The following is a 26,504-nucleotide window of genomic DNA, read 5'->3' as shown; positions in this document are numbered from 1 at the left end:
ATTACCAAACTAGGTAACATCATCAGTGCTAGAAGGGAGTGGGGTTGGGGGGGAAGGAGGAGAAAGATAGGACAAAAAGGAGAAAGAGAAGGAGAAAGAGGAGGTGGAGGATAGTTGGATCCTTGCTGCTTTCTGAACTTGGTGGTTTTCTTACAGACATTTCATTACCAAACTAGGTAACATCATCAGTGCTAGAAGGGAATGGGGTTGTGGGGAAAGGAGGAGGAGGAGAAGAAGTAAAAGGACAAAAAGAAAAAGATAAGGAGGGAGAGTACTGTCGGGTCCTTTGGTGTTCTCTGAACTTGGTGGTTTTCTTGCAGGCAACCAGGTGTCATCATCAGTGCTAGAAAAAATGGAGTATACAGAAAGGAGGAGGGTGATGACTGTGTAGTCCTTGGTGCTCTCTGAGCTTGCTTGTTTTCTTGCAGATGTTTCATTACCCAAACCAGGTATTATCATCATCATCAGTGCTGGAAAGGGTGGGGTATATTGAGAGGAGGAAGAGGAGTGGGGGGGGAGGAGGGAGATGACAATGGGGTCCTTGGTGTTCCCTGAGCTTGGTGGTTTTCTTGCAGACATTTCATGACCCAGCTAGGTATCTTGCACCAATGACAATAAAACATCTGCAAGCAAACCATCGAGACCACAGGGCATTTATTTCTTCATTTATTAAATTTATATGCCTCCTGCCTCGTGGTCATCATGAACTCCTCATCAGGACCTTCCACAATGAGCGGCCTCAGAATTACATCTCCACAATCTCAAATTTTATTTATTGTGTATAGAATATTTTTAATGGTTTTATTTTAATGTATTGTGTGTGGAATATCTTTTTAAAATTATTTTTAGGGAATTTTTATTTATTTATTGTTTATAGAATGTTTATTACAATAAATGTTATTCCTTTTTGCAAATATGATGCAATATGTTGCTTTTAAGTGTACAGGTTGGTGCATGGTTTATGTGTCTCAAGGTGGCTGCTTTTCTATGGGCAGGCCAGGTTGGTGCAAGGCAGCTTTGCCAGATTTGAGTGTTTCTGTGTGATACCTGGTTGTTTAGGGTTAGGGTTAATTCTGTGAGCTTCCTGGCACTATCCTTTATAATTTCTCACAATGCCTTGATAGTTTTTATTCCAGTGGCTTTGTCTTTCCTGTTCTTAGGGTTAGAGAAAAGAACTGATTTCATCTGCAGTCTTTTGGGGGAAAATTGTTATTTTTTGGTGTTTTCCTGGCACTGTCATAGTTTGTGTGTGTGTGTGTGGGGGGGTAATGTGTAATGTCCCGCAGTTATCTACACATTAATGATCAAGTACTAATAATATTTCTTTATACATTTTAGTGACCTTTCCTTACATAATTGGTGTTTTCTCTCATACTTTTGGATTTCTAATTTCTCCTTTCTGTTAGTTAGCAATTGATAAAACAAATCCCAAGTGAAAAAGTATTTGAAGCCTTCTTGATTTTAATTGTCAATTTATTCATTCCTGCACATTCTAATATTTATTCATTTTCATATTGTTTTTTCCACTGTTGTGCAAACACAATTCCAGCATCTGTTAATATGTGTAAAATTAAATATGTATTGTATTCCCTTTGAAATACAAGTAGTAAGCTACTTACCTTCTGTAAGTAGCTCTTTTATTGTTTATTTTAATCTTATTTAAGTAGTAAGTGCACAAAATAAAAAATTTCCTTTTTTATATCTTCTTTTTGTAGATCATCCATTGGGGCAAAGAATTCAGTGAATTCACTCCTATCCGGTCACATGACTGCCAAGCCACTCCCACACGGTCACATGGCAGGCAAGCCACTCCCACACGGTCACATGGCTAGCAGGCCACTACCACCCAGTCACATGGCCAGCAAGCCACTCTCACCCGATCACATGGCCAGCAAGTCATTCCCACAAAACAGGCCACACCCACAGAGTAGGTTTCAAAATTTTTTGAAACCCACCACTGCGTTACACCTAACTTGGCATTTTCGTGACAAGACCTGGAGAATGTATTTGCATAGCATCTCTAAACATTCCTCTAACATGATTACCCACCTACCAGGAAGGGTAAAAATCAGGTCAACCTTAATGAGATGGTACTTTCTTCGGCAGCCTCTGAAAGTCTAAATGGGGTCAGATTGCTGGCTTAAAATTCCAACTGAAGTTTTGTGTGCACTTCACAGAAAACAAGACACCTGCTGCATTCTAGCCTTAATAGGCCCCAATAGCAAATGATAAAGGATCAACACTTCTCTTTCTTTAGGAAATCTTGCCTTTGCCAACTCACAGTCGTCCAAAGCCACTGTGGCAACTGCGCTTTTCAAAATCTCATCGTTTTTAAAGCCATTTCCAACCTTAGGGAAGGAGAAGGGGCCGCTTAGAACTTGCTAAACTGAGTGAAAAATGGTGCGGTGTGCCTCATCTAGAGTTAATTATTGGGATTGGCTTAATTTTATCAATTTATAAGAATGGTTGCAGCTATGCTGGTCTCCCAAAAGGACACACGACACACTGTTATTTGTTGACACGGGGGTTGCTACAAACAGTAAGGTTGAATAAACACTCATTTACATTTAAATTATATCCATTTTTCTAATAAGTGTGTGGCATTCAATCAGTCCTCTTTCATCTCAAATGTAGCCACAGGCTGTGCCATCACCATCCCTCATTCTTTTACCCTCCCTGGCCTTCTTTGAATGCAAAGGCAAAAATCACAGTCCTATAATCCTCAAACTGAAGAAGTTGCAGACACTAATCCCACATTTTTTGTTTCGAGGGGTCCTGGGTGCTCTCTGAGCTTGGTTAGCACTGATGATGTTGCCCAGCTTGAGTAATGAAACATCTGCAAGAAAACAGCCAATCTCAGAGAGCACCAAGCCCCCCCCCCTCATTTCAATATTCTCCTTTATTTTTTGTTTCATCTGCCTCATTGTTGATCCCATTATTGATTCCCAATCTAGAAGAACAACACACCCTAAATGTGAACTCTTAATAGAATCTTAGGTATACCTACCCTATCAAAAATTGGTGCTTACAGGCCAAATTCACCATTGCAAAATACCAACTAGTATAGAACCACTGGACAGCCACAGATCTGCAGATATATACCTTAACAGTTTGATTTAAATGTTTATAAACTACCTTTTTACACTTTACCCAAGAAATGCATCCAAAATATTATACTAAAACATTCATGACCGGGAGAGACATGGGAACAAGGTCAGCCAATAAATAGGCATAGCAACTAAGTCAGCCAATGGGAGCTTAAACAGATCCGAGTCTGTGCAGAGAACTGAAACAGAAACTTCAGAAGAGAGCAGTCTGCTGTTCTGAGAAGTAAACTAGCAGTCTGCCTGGGCTTGTCTGCTGATATGAAACTAACTGCTTGTGTTTGCCTGTAACTCTCCTGCCTTGTGTTTACTTGAAAGAACCACCTATTGGTATTGTACATTTATTCATCTATTCATATGTATATAAAGAAGTTAATGAATCCTGCTGCATCAGTTATCTGTGTGTGCTTCTAGATTTGAATTTATGCAACTCTGACATACATACATACAAACATACATTGAGGACACATATTATATCCTCAAAAAAGTTTGCAGGCAAAAAGACAAAAAAGAGCCCCATTCACTAGAATAGCAGAAATCCAAATATCAAAAGCAACTTAATGAGGCTGAACATGCTCTGTCAGCCAGGTGGGTGTTAAATTAAATTTGACGCAGGAAAGCTGAACAAAAAATTCCTATTGTAGCATTTTGTTGGAAATCCCACTTATTGAGGCTGATAATTCAGCCATAGAGGGAAAGTACTGAATGATCTATATACTATAGCAAGCATATATAATATGCATATTGAAAAGGGCTTTTAGGTTTTATCTGTTCATGTAGGAGATGACCAGAGGGCAGGGTCAAATGTGTGATTAATGTCAGGTGCAAGAAATCAGGAGCCAGGATAGAGTTCAAAAGTACCAAGAGTTTATTGCATGCTATATTATACACAAGAATCTGATCTACTAATGGTCAGGGCACATTGGTGCTAGATAAGAGTCAACAGAATTCACAGGGGGCTGGACTTAGATCACCTTTGGGAGCATAGTGATTCCAAACTGCTGATACATTTGACCCCATCCTCAGGCTCAGCCTGCTCATCTCTTATACGTCAATGAAATCGGATTAGCTTTTATGTTACACATTTGCTTTTAATTTAAATTTATGCCATTTTTTATAATCCTATTGAAATGCGAGGCCCTGTATTAATTTGTGTGTGCATGTGTTGTTATTGTTTTTGGCTGATCAGTGGCATCAAGCCAAAAATCTGCAACAGAAATAAATCTGAAAATAATTGACACATTGATTGATCTTTTTCTGGGAAACCGCAAGCAAAGTTTTGCCATTTTATTTTAATATGCAAGATTATCCACTTGGAAAAAGAGCTTAGCATATGTTTATGTATGCATATGCAAATACAGCTATATATTATCCTTACATTTGTGTTCCAATTATTTATAAATACTTTACGGCATTCTAATCATGTATTCTACGATCCACTATTTCATATCATAAAACGAATAAGAAAGCATTACGCCCATTTGAACAACTAGACCTTTATTTATAAATAATTGGTATACAAATATCTGAATTACAACAGCAGGAATCCTAGGTACACTCATCTGCAAAGACTTCGCATTTAACAAAAATAACTTTATTCTGAGCAGAAGTCTTCTGATAATAACAATGTTTTCACTGTTAATAGAATTCAGCATGCATAAAAACTGACTTAATGCTGTGTGCTTCTTGTTCTCCAAACAAAAAGAGACAAAAAAAGTGATAACTGAAATCAAAGAATAGGTAGTCCATCCAAGAGTGGTATTCACTTACCGCATTTTTCGGAGTATAAGATGCACCTTTTTCCCTCTAAAAAGAGGCTGAAAATCTGGATGCGTCTTATACACTGAATACAGCATTTTTTTGCCTCCCGAAGCCTCGCCCCCCAAAATGGTGGTGCATAGCCTTTAGGAGACTTTCAGAGTGCTCCTGGGTGCTGGGGACGGCAGAAATGAGTGAAAAACGGGCCATTTTTGGTTTAATTTCCCCCCCTCTAGCCCCCAGGAACACTCTACAATCCTCCCAAAGGCTATTCATGCCCTTTTTATAAAAAATAGTTTTGCAAAAAAACAGGCTGTTTTGGGGAGGTCTGCAGAGTGCAAAAACTTTTTTTTTTAATTTGCCTCTTTAAAATCTTGGTGCGTCCTATACTCTGAAAAATACGGTACCTTCCCTACCAGTTCGCAAATGTGAGTGCATGCGCCCTGTCCACACATGCGCTCAGCCTTCCACACATGCACTTTGGCTTTAAAAAGTACCTAAATGGGATGGGATAGAGCCAGGGTGATGGGCAGGTGGGCAGGCCCACCCGTAATTTCCACTACCGGTTCGGGCAAACCGGTCCGAACTGGCAGAATCCTACCTCTGTCCATGACTTACAAAATTGAGCCCAAAATTTCTGTTGCTAAGCAAGACAAGTTTCTGTTATTAAGCAACTGAATTTTCACCCATTTTATGACCTTTCTTGCCTCTTGTTAAGTTGTTAAATGAATCGCCGCAGTTATTAAGTTGGTATCATGGTCGTTAAGTGAATCTGGCTTCCCCATTGCCTTTGTATGTCAGAAGATCCCAAAAGATGAACATATGACTCTAGGACACTGCAACCTGTTCTGTCCCGTGATTCCAATGAATATGCAGACACAGGCTTGGCTGTCTGCCACGACTAATTACATAGATAAAGTCACCCCTTGGCTAGAAGCCTAGAAAGCTATCTTCAAGAACCAAGATTAAACCTACGGAATGCTTTCTCAATGGCTAGTAAAATTGACTGTTGTTTCCTGCAAAGATTCCCCTCCCGTCGCTCCACCTATAAACTCTTTGGGAAGGGCCACACCTTTAACCAGCTGTCCTTACTTCCTTCTATGACGTCATCTCCACAGCTGTTCCTTTCTCTTCTCAGCTCTACATACAAGCACATCAGGGACAACCTCCCTCTGTTCCTCCTCACTGCTCCCTGACTCAGATGCCAACAGGTGGCCAACAGGCCTCTCTAGTTTCTGCTCTGACTCCAAACACTCTCCAGAGTCTTCCTCATCCTCCAGAGCAGTCCCACAATGGTCTGAGCTGTCAGAGTCCACCAACAGCTCAGCCGGCCACTGCTGGGCCACAACAGCAACCCTTATAAATATGAGTCAATTGTCAAGCGCCTGAATTTTAATGACTCGACCATGGAACAGTCATCTGTGAAAAATGGTAATAAGTCACTTTTTTCAGTGCTGCTGTAAATTTAAACCATCACTAAAGGGACTATTGTAAGTCGGGGACTAAGTGTATATTTAAGATCTTATCCAATTTAAAAAAATCTGTACATCAAAGAAGGTGAAAGATAATCATTTGACTCAACTGGGCATCTTAAAAACCAGTTGTGATTTGCCGTTAGAAGGCATGAAACGCAGAATGTTAATCAAGCTTAGCTTGCTTCTTGATGAATGCTTTTAAATTCTAATGGTCCCACAGTTTGTGTTCAGAATATTTGCTGAAGCTTTGAACATTCCATTTCAAATTATGATTAATTACTCCTTCAATAACGAACACAGTTTCAAAAGGTGTGAGAAAGAATTTAGAAACACAAGTTTGGGCAAGCTGGCAAGAAGGCCATTTTTACAGAAAGAACATTGATGGTAACGTAATGATGGAGGCATCGCATGTGGGAATGTTTGTTGAGGAAGTGGGGAAATAAATCTTTTAAAGAATGGAAAGCTTGAGAGTTCTAGGCTAAAAAGAATTCCAAATTCTGCAAACAATATTTTTGGGTGGAAACGTCACATGCTTTTCACTATTTACTATCAACTTAGGAAAGGGTGCAAGACTTCGGTACTCTAATTCAGACACCATTATTGCAGTGATATTAAAAGTGAGCCATTAAAAGGGATTTTCCTTCAGTGTCAACACATGCAAAATGCCATATTTCCTTTAGAGAAAATGGTTAAAGTCCTACTTATTTCTGGGAAATTCACACCCAACATCAAGTCACATGTGAAGAGGAAAATAAATTATAGATCTAAAGAACTAAATTACAGTCCTCAACTTACAACAGTTCATTTAGTGACCATTCAAAGTTACAACGGCATTGAAAAAAGTGACTTATGACCATTTTTCACACTTATGATCTTTGTAGCAGTCCCATGATCATGTGATCAAAATTCAGATGCTTGGCAACTGGTTAATACTTATGACCATTGCTGTCATGTGATCACCTTTTGCAACCTTTTAACAAGCAAAATCAATGGGGAAGCCAGATTCATTTAAGAACCTTGTTACTAACTTATCAACTGCAGTGATTCACTTAATAACTGTGGAAAGAAAGATTGTAAAATGTGGCAAAACTCACTTAGTAAATGTCTCACTTAACGACATAAATGGGCTCAGTTGTGGTCATAAATCAAAGCTACATATAATATAAAATCTGTGAAAGAGAATAATTTTAAGGTAATGAGAAAGATAGAACCATGTTAAAAGAAAAGTTAAAGATAATTTCTCACTTGAAAAAATGGTATCATAAGATTATAAATTTAGGAAATATAAAATTATTTCATAGGTATCAACACATATTAGGGTATTCTATTTACAACAACAGTGAATCTTCAATAGCAAAATTTAAATGCTAGGAGTAAATGTCTCTTTGGAGAATCTTTTTCAAACATTTTTTGATTTCTGGAGATCAGTGGTGGGATATGATTGGTACACCCTGATACGGGTGTACCGGTGCTGCTGGGAGCACCAGGTACCGTTCCAGTACGGTGTTCTGGGGAGCCCACCAGCCCGCCTGTCCTCCTTACCTGTATTTGAGCTGATCGGGGCTTTCGCGCATGTGCACAGAGCATACGGCTCCTGCGCGATGCTCCACCGAGCAGCTGGAGTATTGCGGGTGGTAAGTACGCATGCGTGTGGTGGACGATCCAGAACCCACCACTGCTGGAGACCTAATATTAGTATCCATTCCAGTAGAAGAGATACCTAATAAACTTAAACTCTTAATAAAGCCTTTATCATGACTTTATTAACACAAAGATCGCATAGACTCCAAAAGTAAAATTACACTGCCCTCAAAATTAGATCTTAACCAAATAGTGGTCAAGCAGAAAGAATACATTTAAATAATTGAATGTTTTTTTCAGATATCGGACTGTTTTACTAATTATTGGACTACTTTTGTAGGTGTTTAAGGCTTAATGAATCTATTTTTACTTTTATTTTTCTATAGGTATGCTTGAAAAATGGCATATTCCAGCCAATTTCAATTCAAGCATTTCTAAAAAGAATCACAAGATAAGGAGGGTGTCATTATATTGCAAAACTGCAAAGTGATTGTCTCAGGTTTGGCTTTTTAGAGCTAACCAAATAATTCATTTGGTTCTGTGTCAGAGATCTTATGGATCCATTACAAACCTTGTGTTCCTATACCTTATTCCCACATTAGTCCTAGGCCTTGCTGGCTCCTGAGCTTGTAGTGTGACTCAGTCTGTTGCTACTTACTCATCCATCTTCTCTTCTTTTGGATTCATGGAATTTTCTGCTGCTTCCTCATTTACTGTACGGCCCATGCCCTCTGCCTCTCCTGCTACCCATTAACACAGAGATCTTAGGTAACTTTCAATGGGAGGGTACAGAAATCTGCAGCCATGAAGCTCACCGGGGAATTTGGTAACCAGAAGCCTCTCTCAACAAAGCAGCACTTTAGCTGGAGGCAGAATAGAGACTAGGATTCAGTTACAGAAATCAAGCTATAAAAAGTAGCAACAAAAACAGTATTCATGTTCCTTTGAAAAAAAGCATGCTGGGGTTGCTTGCACAGAGGAGAAAAACAGTGCAAGGATCTGCATAGTGTAACTTTGGTCTGTTGCAACTAGAAGAGGAATGCTAGATCAAAACTAAAATACGAAGCATTCATGTTCCGTCAAGGCAAGGGGGTGGGCTGTGGATATGCAGAATTTAAATAAAACAGAAAACTAACCTTTCCTGAATCTGGACAGAGTGACAAATGCTGGACTCATAGGGACATCGTAAGATGCAGTGATTTTTTTTTTTTTTAGGAGAATCTTATTCTGCACACAATAATAAATCGTATGCTGGAAATAAATTATTGCAAATGGTGAGTTTTCTGTAAATGCCTAAGAAATTATAGCAGAATTTGGAAATGTGCATGAGATTGCTTCTTGTTTTAAATACAAAGGGGACAAATAAAAACTGACGTAAAAATGAAAACAGTGTATCTCTTCTAATTCAGGAAAATTAATTTCAACATTAAATATTTTGTGAATCTTGTAAATTGTTTGTGAATTTTTGTTTTATTAAAATAATCTTCATAATTGATTTTATCAAAAAAATCGTGTCTTGCATGCACAGAACAATTACAGCTCGTCTCTCCCTGCCTGTTCTCATTGCTCTCTTTCTTTTAGGTTTTGTTAGAGATTTTTTTTTAGGGCTGTTGCCCAAGCATGCCATTCCACAAAGCCTCCCCTGCCCTTTCCCCACTAGATCTGGTCACCCCGTTCCTTCAGACTAAATCACCAGGAGTCAAAAAGTCACTTGAAGGAACAAAAAAAGGGGAGGGAGTAAATTCATTTCATTTATTTATTTCTTCCTTTTCCTTACAAAGACTGGGAAATAAGTTACTGGTTACTAGATATGTTTCCTGGTACATAATTAGTAACCAGAGCACGGCACGGCACCAACCAGCGATTTTTGAGCAGCAAATTCACAAGATGACAACGCACGCTCCATCGATTCCGTACAACCCAGCCACCAAACACTGGGAATCCTACATGATGAGGTTCAATTGCTTCCTCAAAGCCAACGACCTCATGGCCCCTTTCTGAAAGCCAGAAAAAGAATATGTTCCTGAACTACTGCGGACCAGAGGTGTTTGAGACCGCAAAGGATTTGTCCGAGCCAACACCACTCCAATCGGTCGCTTGGTCGGTTCTACAATAGACACTGAGGACACACTACGCTCCCAGACCGTCTAAATACATCCAGAGGAACGAATTCAACATCTGTAACCAAAAAGAAGGGGAATCCATCAACGAATACGTTGCGGCGCTCAGAAAGGCCGCAGCGTACTGCGAGTTTAGAGATCTTGATGAAGTACTACTTGACCTCATCATATGTGGTGTTAGGGATATTGGCCTGCAGAGGAGGTTATTAGCAAAAACTAATCTTACTCTCCAAATTGCCCTAGATGAAGCCAGGGCTACTGAGTCTTCAATTAAATCAACGTAAACCCTGCAGCGCCAAAATAGTCCAAAGAGCGCATGAAAGAGTGCAGGCGTGCATCGCGAGGCCACAGAGCCTGAAGGCTCGGAGAGCGAAGATGATAGCTACCGCATGGCAGTGATTGCACCAAGCCTGCGCGAAAATTTGAACCATGTTTCCTGCCTTGTGCTGGCTGCAGAGGAAACCACCTCAGAACACATTGCCGTTTCCATGATGCTATCTGTCAACGCTGTGAACGCAAGGGGCACATTGCCAAGGTCTGCAGAAGCAATTGCCCCGCTACAACCTGGAAGCCCAGAAGCATACCTAACCGCCAGCAGAGGCCAAACTAAGGGGCATGGCAGCCGCCACCACGGGGAAAAGAAGGCAACACCAGAGTCACCTACCACACCTCCATAGGCCATCTGCACGAATCGGCCAAAAAAGCTGAAAGTCACAGTCCTCATTGAGGACTCTCCATGTAATATGGATATTGACATGGGGTCATCCTTGACCATGTCTTGGGCAGCGCTCAAACAGGCTATCCCTAGCCTTAAAAAGCATCAGCTGTGGGTTCCAGACATCTGCCTTCGCAACTACCAGGGGAACCGAGTCCCCATCGTGGACCAGGGGACCTTCCGGATGAGGTTCAAGACCTTCTGTGGCCAGCTACCAGTGACAGTAGTCAACAGAGACCTGCAGAGCCTCCTGGGGCTTCACTGGTTCGAAGCCCTGGGCTTAGAAGTGACCGGAATCAACGCCATACGAGATGAAAGCAGCAAGGAATTCCTTAAGGAGTTCGAGGACATCTTCGGCACCGGTCTAGATAAGTATGAGGGGACTCCAATATCTTTTAACTTGGACCCCAATGTAGCCCCCATCAGGCTAAAACCCAGGAGAGTATCTTTCGCTCTCCGCTCTAAAATTGATTTGGAACTAGACAAATTGATTGGCCAGGGAATCCTAGAGCCGGTAGATCACGCATGCTGGGATAGTGACACCTGTCAAGCCTGATGGGTCTGTCCACATCTGCGCGGATTACAAGTGCACGATAAACAAAGTTTTGCAGTAAAACGCTTATCCTGTACCCATTGTACAGCATTTACTGCACTCATTAGGCCCCGGAAAAGTTTTTGCAAAATTAGATATGGCGCAGGCATACCAGCAGTTTCCTGTAGATGGCACCACGGCAGAAGCCCAAACCATCATGATGCACAGGGGTGCATTCAAAGGCACCCGCCTTCAATTCGGAGTTAGTATCGCCCATCGCCTACTACTCATGAACATTGTCTGCTGCCGAGCGGAACTACAACCAAATGGACTGTGAGGCTCTGGCTGCAGTCACCGGTGTGAAACAGTTCCATGAGTACATCTACGGCCGTGACTTTGAACTTATCACGGACCACAAACCATTGCTGGGATTGCTGGCTGTGAACCGGCCTACCCCTGCTTCTTTGTTGCCACAAATGACTAGATGGACGATCTTCCTCGCGGCCTACAGTTATCGCCTCATCCATCGACCTGGCTTTACCTTGGGGCATGCCTTGAGTTGATGCCCACTGCCTGAACTGCTTGCAGACCCTACCCCCGAGGCGCCAGTCCTCCTCATTGACTATCTTGAGGCTGGTCCTGTCTCGTCTTGTAATGTCGCCCGCCACTCAGCAAAAGACTCTATATTCCAACAGGTTTTGAACTGGTGTGGAGGGGGTGGCCCAAGGGGCCTGTGGGGTCTGAATTTAAAATGTTTTACTGCAAACGTGATTAACTGTCAGTAATAAATTGTTGTTTACTGTGGGGGGATTGGGTCGTTGTTCCACCCAAACTGCGCATTGCAGTATTAGAGGCCTTGCATGTAGGGCATCCTGGAATTGTCAGGATGAAATCTTTGGCCAGGAGTTACGTGTGGTGGCCTAACATGGACAGGGAGATAGAAGAATGGGTGGCTACCTGCACACCGTGCTAGGAGTCCAGACCACCTTCCCCGGAGGTGCCCACTAAGGAGTGGGAGTGACCTCAAACACCATGGTCAAGGGTGCACATAGATTTTGCTGGCCCTGTTCATAGCCAGACCTTTATGGTAGTTGTGGACGCCTACTCAAAATGGCTAGAAGTAATCCTCATGACCTCTACCACAGCAGAAGCGGTCATCAAGGCACTATGGAGACTTTTCTCCACTCATGGCCTGCCCAATGGTTTGGTCTCTGACAACGGGCTCCAATTTACGGCCATGAAATTTGAGACCTATTTAGCAGCACAAGGAATCAGACATGCCCTGGTCGCTCCATTCCACCCGGCTTCCAATGGTCAGGCGGAGAAAATGGTGAGATCTGCAAAAGAAGTTCTATCCAGGATAGGCCTGGGAGATTGGCAAACATGGGTTGATCAATTCCTCCTCATACAGCACATCACACCAAGTGCTACCACTGGTAGAAGCCCTTCTGAGCTTCTAACGGGTTGCTGGCTAAGGTCCCACTTAGACCGGCTATACCCAAACTACTCTTCCGCGTCGCCCTCAGATTCAACTGGCAAAATAGCTTTAGCATAGGGGATCAAGTCTATGCCCACAACTACGCTGGGGGAACTCTTTGGATTCCTGCCACAGTAACAGGCATCACCGGGCCTCGCTCTTACCTAATAGAGTTCGAGGACGGTCAAAATTGGAGAGGGCACATTGACCAACTCTGTGGCCGCATCTCCAACTCCAGTCTTAGGCAACCAGAGGTAACTCCTGCATGAGTTAGCCAAAGCCCTACACAAAAGGAGCACAAATTCACTCCTTCCACAGATAACTCAATCCCAAAGGTACCGGGGCACTTATCTGTAATTGTTGCAGAGCGAACCAGCTCCAGAAACTCCAGCCGCAGCCTGTGAGAAATTCCAGGAGCTTCCACCAAGCGAAGCCGCAGAGACAACAGGTCCATCCGTCCTGATTGAAGAACACCCACCAACTGAACTACGCAGGTCTGGGCAAGCCACCAGAAAGCCCGTCTACCTGCGTGACTATGTCACAAGTCGGTTGAGCCCATCTAAGAGGGGAGGGGTGTTAGATACCAGAAACATTGGTAATGTTTGCAGCAAGGTCCTCTGTTCCAGCAGGAACAGAGATTCAATCTGATTGGTCGAAGGTTCTGACAGCTCCCTATAAAAGGGCTGCTGTCAGACTGAACCTTCGCTGGATTGTACATAGTTGACTTGTGCTAATAAAGAGCTGTTGATTCTCTGAAGCCCGAGTGTGTTTTCATTCACCCGATCTAACAGTTTGTGGGCAGCCAAAAAGCATTTTAGAATTCTATGAGCTGTGATAGTGCAGTGGTTAGAGTGCAGTACTGCAGGCTACTTCTGCTAACTGCCGGCTGCCTGCAATTTGGCAGATCAAATCTCACCAGGCTCAAGATTGACTCAGCCTTCCATCCTTCCGATATGGGTAAAATGAGGACCCAGATTGTTGGGGGCAATATGCTGCCTCTGTAAACCGCTTAGAGAGGACGGTAAAGCACAGTGAAATGGTATATAAGACTATATATGTGTGTTTGTGTGTGCTATTGCTATTGCTATGTAATTCAGTCACATAGTTCCCTTGCTGGACTAGGGTCAAAAACATCCATCAAATTCGCCAGCAACTAGACTCCTGATGAAGTAGAATCGCTCAGCCCAATCTTCCTCACCAGGTAGGGAGTAAAATTGGAGAGGTATGTATCGTAACTCCAATTTTAAAAGCAAAGGCAATAAATCAGGATTATGAAGAAATGCACATAAAAGCAACACAAGTCACAAGTAGTAGCACACAGTTCATGCATGCAGGTTGAAGTATCTAGAGGAATCAAGCTTATCTACTCACATGTGAAAAGGTGTTGCAATGTTTCAGCTGATGTACTAAGATGCATTCTTTTTTATTGCCAGTAAAACAAAACAAAAAAGTATTTTCACAGCTATGAGCCCACAGAGATTTAAGGCATTTCAATATTTTAGAATGTCACTGTTTTAGATTTTATGAAAAGAATATGAACTGTATACTGACTTTAACTCCAATTAAAGGAACATGTCTGGAGAATAGGAATCAGGGCTATTCTATGACCATCTTAATTACCATAATGGACCAAGCCAGAAGCCATAACCCAACAGATACAGGTAATTCTTGACTTACAATCATAATGGAGGCTGCTCATTATGATCATAAGCCATGACATTCATAAAGTGGGGGTCACCCACATGACTCACTTGATTTTGCAACCTTTTCTTGTGGAAGTCATTAAGGAAAGTCTGTGGTCATTAAGCAAGTGCACTGTTCGCTATGGGGCGTTTTTGCAGAAAACCAGAAGTAAACACTGATTTTTAGTGAACAGTTAAATTAAAGTCAGGTGACCATGGTTGTTGCAAATGCGGGTTGATTGCTGAGTACCTGAAATGTATTCATATGGTCACTGGGGGGGGGGAGGGCTGTTGGAACTCCAGAAATGGGTTGTAAGTACCTTGGAGGGTAGGTATGTCTTACGTGGAAGGCTACCTGTCCACTTGCTGCCATTCTTCTTTCTAATAGCATCAAATACTAACTCCTGCCACTATTTATTTCTCCCTAGATTTACCTCCATTTTCTCCACATCATCTCAATCTGCATCTTCACTTTAGCATGTTCTTTAATGCTGATTGATGCAAATACATATTCACCAACCTTAGAAGAATCACTGTACTCTTACAATTCCATTTTTTTCAAGAGTACAAGTGTCATAGTTTCGCCTTCCTAGCTACTCAATTGCTAGTTCCCATAAAGCATTTTGGATGATAGCTTAAAGATTTTTCACTGTGATTACAAAAATGGCTGTCAATATACATGAAATTTGTAATATCACAAATTTCATGTATATTGGCAGCCATATACATATGCATATTAGACTAGACTAGACTAGACTAGACTAGACTAGACTAGACTAGACTAGAGACTAGACTAGGAATAGGAATAGGAATAGGAATAGAAAAATGTTCCAATAACTTAATTTGGATGACTTTCCAATCACCATGAACATTGCAAGCTAATATCGTTAGTTGATATTGTTATATTATTTCAGTAATTAGTCTGTTGCAAAGACAACAAGCACCCTATTTAGTTGTGTTTAACTGAAGTCAAGTTATTGCTCCTAGACTTGTTCAATGGCACACAGCCCAACCCTTAAGGATAATGCTATGGGTTAGCTTTCATTCTTAGGTTTTGTCATTGTTTTGCCAATGTATTAAGTGCACAAAAAGCTGGGTGAGGTTGGCAGAGGCACAGTAACCATTGATAAGGCTGAAAGATCTGCATGTACCCATGACAAACAGACAGCATCTTTAAATCTAAGAATGCCCTGGACATATTCTTCATTCTGCGTAGTCTTCTATGTATTTTTCATTCTTTCTCATTCCTTTTCTTTTGGTATGCAGACGTTCTCTTGAGACTTGATTTTCTTTTGTCATTTTCAGTGTTTGATTAGGCACCTGGATAACAGATTGCAGATTGCCATTGTTTTTTTGGTGGATAAAAATTCCTAGAAATGTTTTTCTTATTTTGGTAATTTGATCCCCTCAAATGTATTGTGGATAAATTTATGTGCATTTTCTGCTCTTTTTTTTATGACAAATGCATCATCCATGTCATGAATCCATATTTTGACTTGTATTAATGGAAAGATTACCGTTTCTAATATTCTGTTTCTATTAATAATCTTGAAATGAAGTTCCCATGGAATTAGTCCATAGATGTACGCATTGGATTGAAAGTTTGTGGTAGACATAAGCTGATGAGTTCCATTAGCTTTGATATTTCAATTGTTTAATCGGCTAGATTTGGTATACTGTATAAAATTGCTGCAACTGATTATTTTGCCAGTTTTGATTCAACTGATGTGAAGAATGAGATGGCATCAACAAATACAATGATTTCATTTTCCTCTATTATAAGATTATTAATATTGTTATTGTTGTTGTTGTTTTCTTGAGGTATAGTACTAGTGAACTTACAATACTGGCACTCATCCACTAGGTGTATGACTTACATTTTTACAAATTGTACTTTTTTTTAAGTACAGTTATATTTCATCTTTTTCTAATAGTGAAATGAAGACAGCGTGTATATAATTTCCAGCTGACTCTGTTCCAAACAGACCTGTTGTCATCATCATTGTATTTACATCCATGAACGTTAATAGCTAAGGGGTTCAATAAGTACACGAGAAACCCAGATTTAATTTCTCATTCAAGGCTCATTGAATGACTTTGGGCCAATCAGCATCTTTCAGCCCATGAGGTTGCAATAGGAATATACATTTAGAGGAAATACTATACACTCTGCCTCAAACTTTTGAAGGAAATCTCCAAGCCACAACTCTTGGAAACAAATAACACACACACCCCTCCAATCTATGGGGCAATGTAATATGAATCTTCATAGTTCTCTAAGATTTCCCCCCCAGTCTTTGTCATATTATCTTGTGTTCACTGTTTAGTCTACTATCCCATTTCCATATTACCTAATGCTTTACAGATATAAATGAGGGTCACATTCTAATAGAATTTAAATATCTACTTATGAATGTGTTTTATTTCAATCAAACTATCCATTTCCAAGTGTATCTCAACATTATTTATTTATTCAATTTACATACCTCCCATCTCACCGTCAAGTGACTCTGGGCCAAGAAAGAGAAGCACTGAAAATTCACAGCAATGTTAAATCCACAAAATTCAAAGCAATATTGTATCTGAAATTTCATTAGCGTATGAGTCAGAGGTGGTATTCAGCAGGTTTTGGCCAGTTCTGGAGAACCAGTAGTGGAAATTTTGAGTAGTTAGGAGAACCGGTAAATGCCACCTCTGATTGGCCCCACCCCCATCTATTCTCTGCCCCCAGAGTCCCAGCTGATCGGGAGGAAATGGGGATTTTGTAGTAACCTTCCCCTAGAGTGGGGTGGAATGGAGATTTTACAGTATCCTTCCCTGGCACATCCACAAGCCACACCCACCAAGCCATGCCATGCCCATCGCCACGCCCATCGAACCTGTAGTAAAAAAAAATTGAATTCCACCATTGGTATGTGTATACCAGGCTACAGATAATCTAAACCTGCAGAGGTAGAAATTTTTATTCAAAGAGGTAATGCTGATTAAACTATTGTAGTTTCTCTCTCAAGGACCTGCAGCAGTATATTTTTGATAAGAAAGAAGAAGGAATGCAATACAGAAGAATGTGGTCCATGTTTATAGAGCACATAGCTACTGTCTTACCCGGATATAGTAAATTCTGTTTATGGAGATAAATGCACTGGTTGTTATGGGTGAGTAGGCTGGAAGAAAGAAAAGAGAAAGCATGGAAATGAGCATGAAATAGCGTGAAACATAATCAGATGATTTACTTTTGTCTGAAATATTCCATGCTGAGATCAAAATGCAGGAAAACCACATTAGTAAGCGGTGTGGCAAATACATCTTGGGGCAAAGGGAAGATTTATTTGCTCTGTGCAAGTGTTTAAAATGCCGTTATAACTACTGCCTCAAGGAACTGCCCTTGCATGTCAGATACATAGTTAGCCTTTGTGTTACAGGAAATGAATACCCTGCAGGAAATGAGTATCCTGCCAAAGCCACTTCTGTTAAACCTTCTCTTGGAAATCCAGGGGATTCTCTAAGCTAGTGATCATGGTGCCATGACAGGACAAGCTTCCCTGGAAGATTTACCATGTGGAAAGGATGCTGGGTCATCACAAATGCAGGGCGCACAGGGAAAATTAAGCAGGCTTTAAGGGAGGACTGACATATGTTAATTACATTCTTTTTATTGAGTATACATAAACTTTTTTTCCCAGGAGCCACGTCTTCCCACCCCGTTGTAACAAGTCGAACACCAGCTTGGACACATAATTTTAAAACAGAGATCACAGAACAGTTATGATAGCAAAATGTGGGATCCTGACATACAGAATAGGGATTGCATCGTCTGTCTGGGCCTCATTCATTTCAATTGACTTTCCCAATTGTCCATCCAACTTTCCCCCTCATCCCCTGCTTCCTCCCATCTGTTCCTGTAACAACTCCATCGGGCAGCTTCTAGAACAGGATCAGGAAACGATGGCCCTTTTTTGTCTTCTTGGACTTCAACTCTCAGAATTCCTGAGCCAGTCTGCCCATCCTGGACTATAGGGCAGGATGAAAAGAAATCCCCACTGAAGAAGAAAAGGATAGACTGAAAGAAAGGGATAAGGGCAGAGGAAGCTATGTGTCACTGGATAAACAATATCAAAAAAAAAAAATTTCTCTAGCTGTAAAAAAAAAACTCTGTATAAGGAGGTTCACAAATAGGCTATTGTCCCCAGACTCCTTGTCCCAAAGGTCAAATATCTAGAGCCATCAGTTCTCCAATTTATTAAAAATCTTTCCTCGTTTAAGTCTCTGCTACAATCTGTTCACAAACAGCTTTCCCATGGCTAAGTTTACTAATCAAATTTTTGCATTTTATTAACCTAGACTTTTATGCAGTGTTTGGGCCTCCCTAACTAATCACGTTTATATGTATATGTATATGTATATGTATATGTATATGTATATGTATATGTATATGAATATGTATATGTATATGTATATGTATATGTATATGTATATGTATGTATGTATGAGCACAAATGCCATATATATATAGCCGAAGGACAGAAAGGGGGAGTAGTGAGCTCCCTCCCATATTTGGGCATACCAGGGGTTGTAACACAAATACATACATACATACATATATACATACATACATACACACATACACACATACACACACATACACGGCATTTGTGCTGATAAATAAATAAAGGGAGACTAGTATAGATCTATTTCAAGCTATTTAGCTCTCATCAGCTAGCCATACCCTTACTGGGAATTGAACCTGGGCTGTATTACATATTAGGCAGTTGTATTAGCCACTAAGCCACAGGCTCTCCTTCTTTATCAGCTAAGCCAGGGAAATAGGTATGTATTGTGTCACAACCCCTGGTATGCTCAAATATGGGAGGGAGCATACTGCTTCCCTTTTTCTGTCTTTTGGCTCACCCTAGGGGCCATCCATGCAGAAAGCCATTTTTTATGTTGCCTTTGTTACATTTGTGTTGCATTTGTGCTGATAAATAAATAAAGGGAGACTAGTATAGATCTATTTCAAGCTATTTAGCTCTCATCAGCTAGCCATGCCCTTACAGGGAATTGAATTATTTATCAGCACAAATGCAACACAAATGTAACAAAGGCAGCATAAAAAAATGGCTTTTTGCCTGGATGGCTCCTAGGGTGAGCCAAAAGACAGAAAAAGGAAAGCAGTATGCTCCCTCCCATATTTGGGCATACCAGGGGTTGTGACACTATATATATATAGTAATAAGAGAGAGGGGGGGCGGGAGGGGGAAAGAGAAATTAAGAGTAAATCTTCCAGCTGCTGAGATATCCTTTTAGCGATTACAGAATTATAGTCCTGGTGTGAAGGGAAAAAAAGTAAAATTTAATATTACGGTATTTGAGCTATATTTTTTACTATCTGTTTTTATCATAGACCTTTCATATATTTCTGAAACAATCTTTTCCTCAAAATTATATTTATATGAAAAATAGATGTGTATTACACTGAGGATGTAGGAAATGATATTTCAAAACAATACATTCCAAGCCTGGTAGTTTAAAAAACATTTTATTACTGGATTTATAGGACATTTCTTCATTCCTGACTTTTTAACCAATTTCTTCACTTTATTGCCCATGTTGTTACTGTCTGCCATATCTGTTTTTATCCTGTCTCCTGAAAATCTTGCCTTAAGAGATTTGGACAAGAATGTTGTTTTAAGAATGTTCAAACTCCTCTAAGGGAAATTTCCCAAAGAATACCAAAGGTTTCTTCAGGCCCATAGCACATGAAATAAGATTAATTGCCATGAAATTCAGATAGCCATCTTCCAGGATAGCCCAGGAATTTCCTCAAGCAATATTTGCAAGTGGAAAGAACAAGTTATAAATCTCATAAATATGTATTTAAATAAACAGAGAGATAAATAGATGACAGCCTCATGTGGAAAAGGATAGGTATCTGCCTGAAACCAAGCACTGTATTACCTGCAATTTCAGATGAATTGAACTCTTTGTTGATGGCTCAAAATGAATAAAAAATATAAACTCAGAAAGTAAGAAATAAAGATAATAAAGACCTGGACCACCATGGCATCTGATACTGCACAATGTCGTCATAAAAACAGATTGCAGTCGATGAAAACATAGGCCATAATAAATATGTTGGTTTCTAAACTATCTCGATTTATTACAACTTGGCTCCAGCAAAGTAACACAGCTATCTTTAGGAAAGCCTTAAAAATCAGAAATGATTTGGTTGGAAATGAAATTATTACAAAGCTGTCAGAAGTATCAGAATGTCATAGGTCTTAAAACCTTTAAAATTATACAAAAGATCCACACAAAAGCACTTAGAGAAAGATCAGAGTGTTAGTCATTAAGGAATTACAGGGTTTTGAGTTGTTTTTTGCTGCAAGATATATATACTGAAACTTGACTATAATAGAAACTGTAATACAATGTAAACCACAACTTAGTACCTGATTTGTGGCAAAATACAAAACCCCAAAAGGTACAGTTTGACTAGGGAATGAAAATAATCTTAGTATTATAGACAAGCATAGAGAGATGCTTAAAACAATTACCATAAATTTAATTTACAGTTGCTAAAAGCTATGCAGAAAGAGAACACAACAGGGGTTGAATATATATATTAGGCAGATATATTAGCCTCAGCCACAGGCTCTCCTCCTTATCCCAGTAAGGGTATGGCTAACTGATGAGAGCTAAATAGCTTGAAATAGATCTATACCAGTCTCCCTTTATTTATTTATCAGCACAAATACAACACAAACATAATAAAGGCAACATTAAAAATAAAAATATGGTTTTCTGCCTGGATGGTTTTCTGTAATGAGCCGAAGGACAGAAAGGGGGAATAGTGAGCTCCCTCCTATATTTGGGCATACCAGGGGTTGTAACACAAATACATACCTATTTCCCTGGCTCAGCTGATAAGGAGGAGAGCCTGTGGCTTAATGGCTAATATATCTGCCTAATATGTAATACAGCCCAGGTTCAAATCCCAGTAAAGGTATGGCTAGCTGATGAGAGCTAAATAGCTTGAAATGGATCCATACTAGTCTCCCTTTATTTATTTATCAGCACAAATACAACACATATATATATGTTTTATGTATATGTATATGTGTATGTATGTATGTATGTATGTATGTATGTATGTATGTATGTGTGTGTATATATATATATATATATATATATATATATATATATATATATATATATATATATATATATATATATATATATATATATATATATATATATATATATCAGCAGATTTGCAAAGTACAATCAAGAAATGATGAAGCTACAGTGAAATTATGTTCTAAACCACATGTGTCAAGCTTGCTTGCTCTCAGGGAGGCGGGGAGTGTGTGGCCAGGGTGGACGTGGACGAAGCTCAGGAGGGCTGCGTGTGGTCCTCCTGAACTCCGTTTTCACTGACAGAGGGACGGCGAGCCAGTCCTTCATAGTTTCCAGGACAACCCCGTGGGTGAGATCTAAGCACCCCGTGGGCCACATCCGACCCTCGTGCCTTGAGTTTGACATCGCTGCCCTAAGCTATGGCGAATCTGAAGCAAAGTTGCAGCTACTTCAATACAGCCCAGCAGCACACTGCAAAACCCTAACATGAAGCCCCTGAGCCACAAGGCAGGGCAGTGTGAAGCCTAGCCCCAGCCCAACAAGGTGGTGCAAAGAGCTTCTTAGTGCTCCGAAAAGCCACAGTTGTCCCAGTCCAGTCTCAGCCACAACTGCCCAAGGGCTCTACTGACCTGCACTCCATTGCCAAAGCTGGCCTTGGCTGTCTTCTTGTTCCCATTGTTGATAAGGCATGCCTGGCCTGGCCCTTTGTGAAGCAGCTGCTGGCTACATGAAGCCATTTTCTCCAGGTCTCACAAGGAACTGCTGCATATGTAACTCTGGGAAAAAAAAGCTTTGTGAGGCCAGCTGTTGCCTCATGAAGGCCCAGTCCAGGCCTGGTCAACTGCCAGAGAAAGAAAATACGGAGGTCAGTTAGGACAGCAGGAGCCATGGAGTGCAGGAGGCCAAAAGGACATCAATGGAAGGGGGAATAAGCAGGTGAGGAAGTCCCAAGTGTGGGCAGGAAGCCAAGTACCCAAATTTTGATCAAATGACCATGGGCCGCTGCAATCACTATAACTTTGGGGACTGGCTCTCAGTCCCTTTCTTCAGTGTCGCCATAACTTCAAACAGTCACTGAACAAATGGTCATAAGTTGGGAACTACTGTACTTCAGTTTTAGGTATATATTTTTAGGATTCTTGGAGGCAAATCATTTGTCTCTCGGTACTTTCTCTAATTTTATCTTCAGTCAGTTGCTGTTTGCATTTGGTTTGAAGGCCTGCTGCCTTCAGCAGGGTTTTGTGATTTGGAGTTTGTAACAGCATTCACAATAGGCTTTGCTTAGAATTGCTGTAAAGTAAAAGCTTCTTTTTATTTCAGAAAAATTAATAAACACAAAATTAGCAATTGCATGAGCTGGCAGGGCATTGCAAGCTTCTGTTGTATAACTAGATCAAATTCCTGTCCAAACATACACCTAATTTTGCCAAGCAGTCAGTATCAATTCCACATACCAACTCTTTCATTTTGTCAAATTGATGAGGTTTTTGACATTTTTGACATTTTTGTGACTTTTTTTGACATTTTCCCCTGATTATCTGGCAGTATAGTAATTATCAGCCACCCAACCTGGCACCTTCATAAAGAAAGTTGAAGGTACCCTCACTTTCACCTGCACTGTCAGAATTTCTATATCGTGTCATTCTAAATCCCCTAAGTTTCAATGAACTGAAAATTGAATTATATACCGTACTTCACTTTCATTTTTGAAAATGGAAAGGGGCATTTAGACTTAATCGCTTCAATCTTTTCTATTAAAATATTTCTATGCATTTAAATATTGAGGTGCTCCTGATAAAACTCTCTCAACGCGGATTCTGATAACATCATATTGTTTCAGATCGATAAAAGTACATCAGAAAATACATATTAAACCAGCAAAAATTAAAACAACATATAATGGCATTCATTAAACAAATATGGCTTGAAATGAGAATAATCTCCACATTTTTAGGAAGCCAATAATATAAAGGGCAAAACTGAATGTCTTTGAATCAATCACTACCTCTCACCTTGGGGTTATATAGGCAGATCTCAATTTACGACCGGTTGCTTAGCAACTGTTTGAATTTACAGCTGACCTTCCAAAGGTACTTATTACCAGGTTCCTAAGCTCCAATGGTGACACCCCCCATGGTCACATGATCCCATTTCAAGTACTTGATAACCAGCCCACATTTACAACTGTTTGCAGCTTTCCATGGTCACGTGACCTTAATTTACAAAGCTTTACTGAAAAACCAGTGTTCACTTTCAGTTTTCAGCAAAATCGCTCATAGCAAACAATTGATTCACTTAACCCAGGGGTGTCCAAACTTGGGAACTTTAAGACTTGTGGACCTCAACTCCCAGAATTCCCCAGCCAGCCATGCTGGCTGGGGAATTCTGGGAGTTGAAGTCCACAAGTCTTAAAGTTCCCAAGTTTGGACATCCCTGACTTAACCCCTGCAGATTCAGTTAATGATCATGGTGATTCACTTAACAACCACCACAAAGAAGGCTGTAATGACCCCCTTTTCAATCATCACGACTTAAATCACGACTGTAATAGGCACAAGTCCATTATGTCATATATTGAGGACTATCTTTACGTGTGCCAGGAGCATAAATCTAAGAAGAGGAAAACACTGGCACCAAAAAAGTTCTCTATTTCAGAAGCAAACAGAGAAATATTTTAAAACTGCTACCAAGCATATAAGTTTGCACCCTACACCAAATTAATGGTAAAGCAGTTTTAGTCAAAAGATCCTGCAGCATGGGGACAGGGGAAGTTTACTATTTTATGCTGTAGCCCAGTTTAGATCAGAATAGTACAGTAATTCAGAATATTCAACAGTGTTTTTCACTGTTAAAAACCACTCCCCACATTACCAAAATAATAATTACCCTAAACACATAGTGCATAGCTAAATTTCCTTTAATCTAGTGGGTGGAGATGGGGGGAAAAGGCTCATCTGTGCCAATTCACAACTACCTATAAGCCTTTGGGGTGTTGTTCCCCCTCCGTGATCCCCCTTTTTGTTACAAAATAGTAATAGAATTCTCCTTTAGGTTGAGTGTGCCTCTAATCAAAAATCTTAGGGTGATTTCTTAGGTACAGAAAAGAGGTGGAAGTCACTCAAATCCTCAAGATAAGAGAGTGTATTTATTCTCTCCTACAAAAATGCAGGACACTAATCTGTAAATTAAAATCACACTGGGACTAGAAATGCTGTGCAAGAGTCTCAGCATGGATAACTCTATATATTTAGGCACATGCAATCAATATAATAAGGTTATGAAATATTGCAACGGTGTTTACACTCCAACTCAATTTTTGTCTCATCTGCCAAAACCAGGAAGGAAAAGCAATCAACTCCTATCTGGCACCTTCCAGGCTGGTTGCATCACAATTCCCTTCACTGCAGCCAGGTTAAGTGACATGTTGGCAAAGAATGTTGGGCCGGAGTTACAATCTAGCGCATTTGGAGATGACCTGTTCAGGAAGCTGGTGTAGGAAAGTTAAATTAAATTAAGGAACAGAATGGTAGACAATCTAAAAAGCACGAAAACCTTGTTCTCAAATTGAAAATATGAGAAACCTTAGCCTGTGCTAGAATACTAAGCATGCTTAAAGGTGAGAAAGCTATTGTTGCTAATTTTGCTGAAATCCATGTTTGTTGAAACCCACATCTGGAATATTATTGAAACTCATATTTGCATATAGATTTGAAGTTCATATAGAAGGTCCCAGCCAGGTTCAATGCCTTAGCGTCTCCAGCTGTAAAAAATCCCTGGCTGAAACAATAGAATACTATCAATCACTGTCAGCATAGAAATACAGAGGCAGACAAACTCCTAAAGTTCATGTCAAAAAATATGTCTGGAATCGAGGTGACAACAATGAACTTCATAAGACAAAACAAAAGCAGCAGCTCTACCTATTTTTAAATAATCCTTTCATTCTTTCCAGTGAAGTTTCATGGCTCATGCTTTATTGATTTCTCCTGGGGAAATTTTCACAATATTTTTCTTCCTGAGCACAGACCTTTCTACCTGTCACTAATGGTAGAATTCAGGTGTCCTTCAGAAAGATTAAACTCAGCACATTCAGTTGGCAGTTGAATTTAGATAACACTATTTTCCTAAAAGGTAGTGTGTGTTTTTTTTTACCAAGGTGTCAGATTCCTCTGCTCTTGTCACTCATCCTTTCACAATAAGCATTCAATTCTCAGCTCTCTACTTGATCTTCATTTGAAGGAAAATCTTCCTAAAGCATCATTAGCATATGTGCATTTATTGTTCTTTTATTAATAAGTGTTATGTGCACTTAATAGGGCTTGGGGGACAAATGTATCTTGACTAAAAGTACAGATCTTAGAGTAACTCCCTCTGTGGATATATTCCTAATATATAAAGGATGAATGGTGAAATATAAAACACATACAATGGTCACATATACATATACTGTTAAACTTTTTAATATAGGTTTATACATTTTTTCAAACAAAAATTCACTGCACACCTAAATATATTTATGACTATGCACTTAATATCGATATGGTAATGATGTCCATAACAATACAAGAATATTATGGAACAATAGTTAAAGAAAAAAAACTGTACACACATAAAAGGAACCAGCTGATTTTCTTTCTATGTTAAATTTTTGCCCTTAGAATAATGGCATAAAAACTTCTGTAGTACTGGGCAGACCACATTAAGGCAGCAAAATGGAACAGCTGGTCATGTGGTTGCCATTTTATCCCAATCCCAAGGGGGCGGGTCAAAGTTGTAATCCCTTCTGGGTTGCCACATGTGACCTATGGGCATGTGGCCCGTCCTTCTTCCACAACATGATGTCCAGAGATCTTCAAAAGATAAGAGTGGGATTGGTGACGGGCATGTGGGGAACAGATGCAAGCACTGTGAGATACTGGTGGG

At 40.1% G+C, this 26,504-nt stretch overlaps 1 protein-coding gene across 2 annotated transcripts in view; it reads right to left on the bottom strand.

The window, feature by feature from the left end:
• The window catches only part of LYPD6B (LY6/PLAUR domain containing 6B), a 101,507-nt gene that overhangs the window by 49,379 nt on the left and 25,624 nt on the right, over positions 1-26,504 (bottom strand). The gene's annotated exons all lie outside the window — the stretch shown is intronic.

This window comes from Natrix helvetica (assembly GCF_964273705.1).
Source record: "Natrix helvetica genome assembly, chromosome: 1".
Classification (NCBI taxonomy): Eukaryota; Metazoa; Chordata; class Lepidosauria; order Squamata; family Natricidae; genus Natrix; species Natrix helvetica.
Note: the sequence above shows the minus strand (reverse complement) of the source record. Positions and strands in the feature narration are given on the sequence as shown.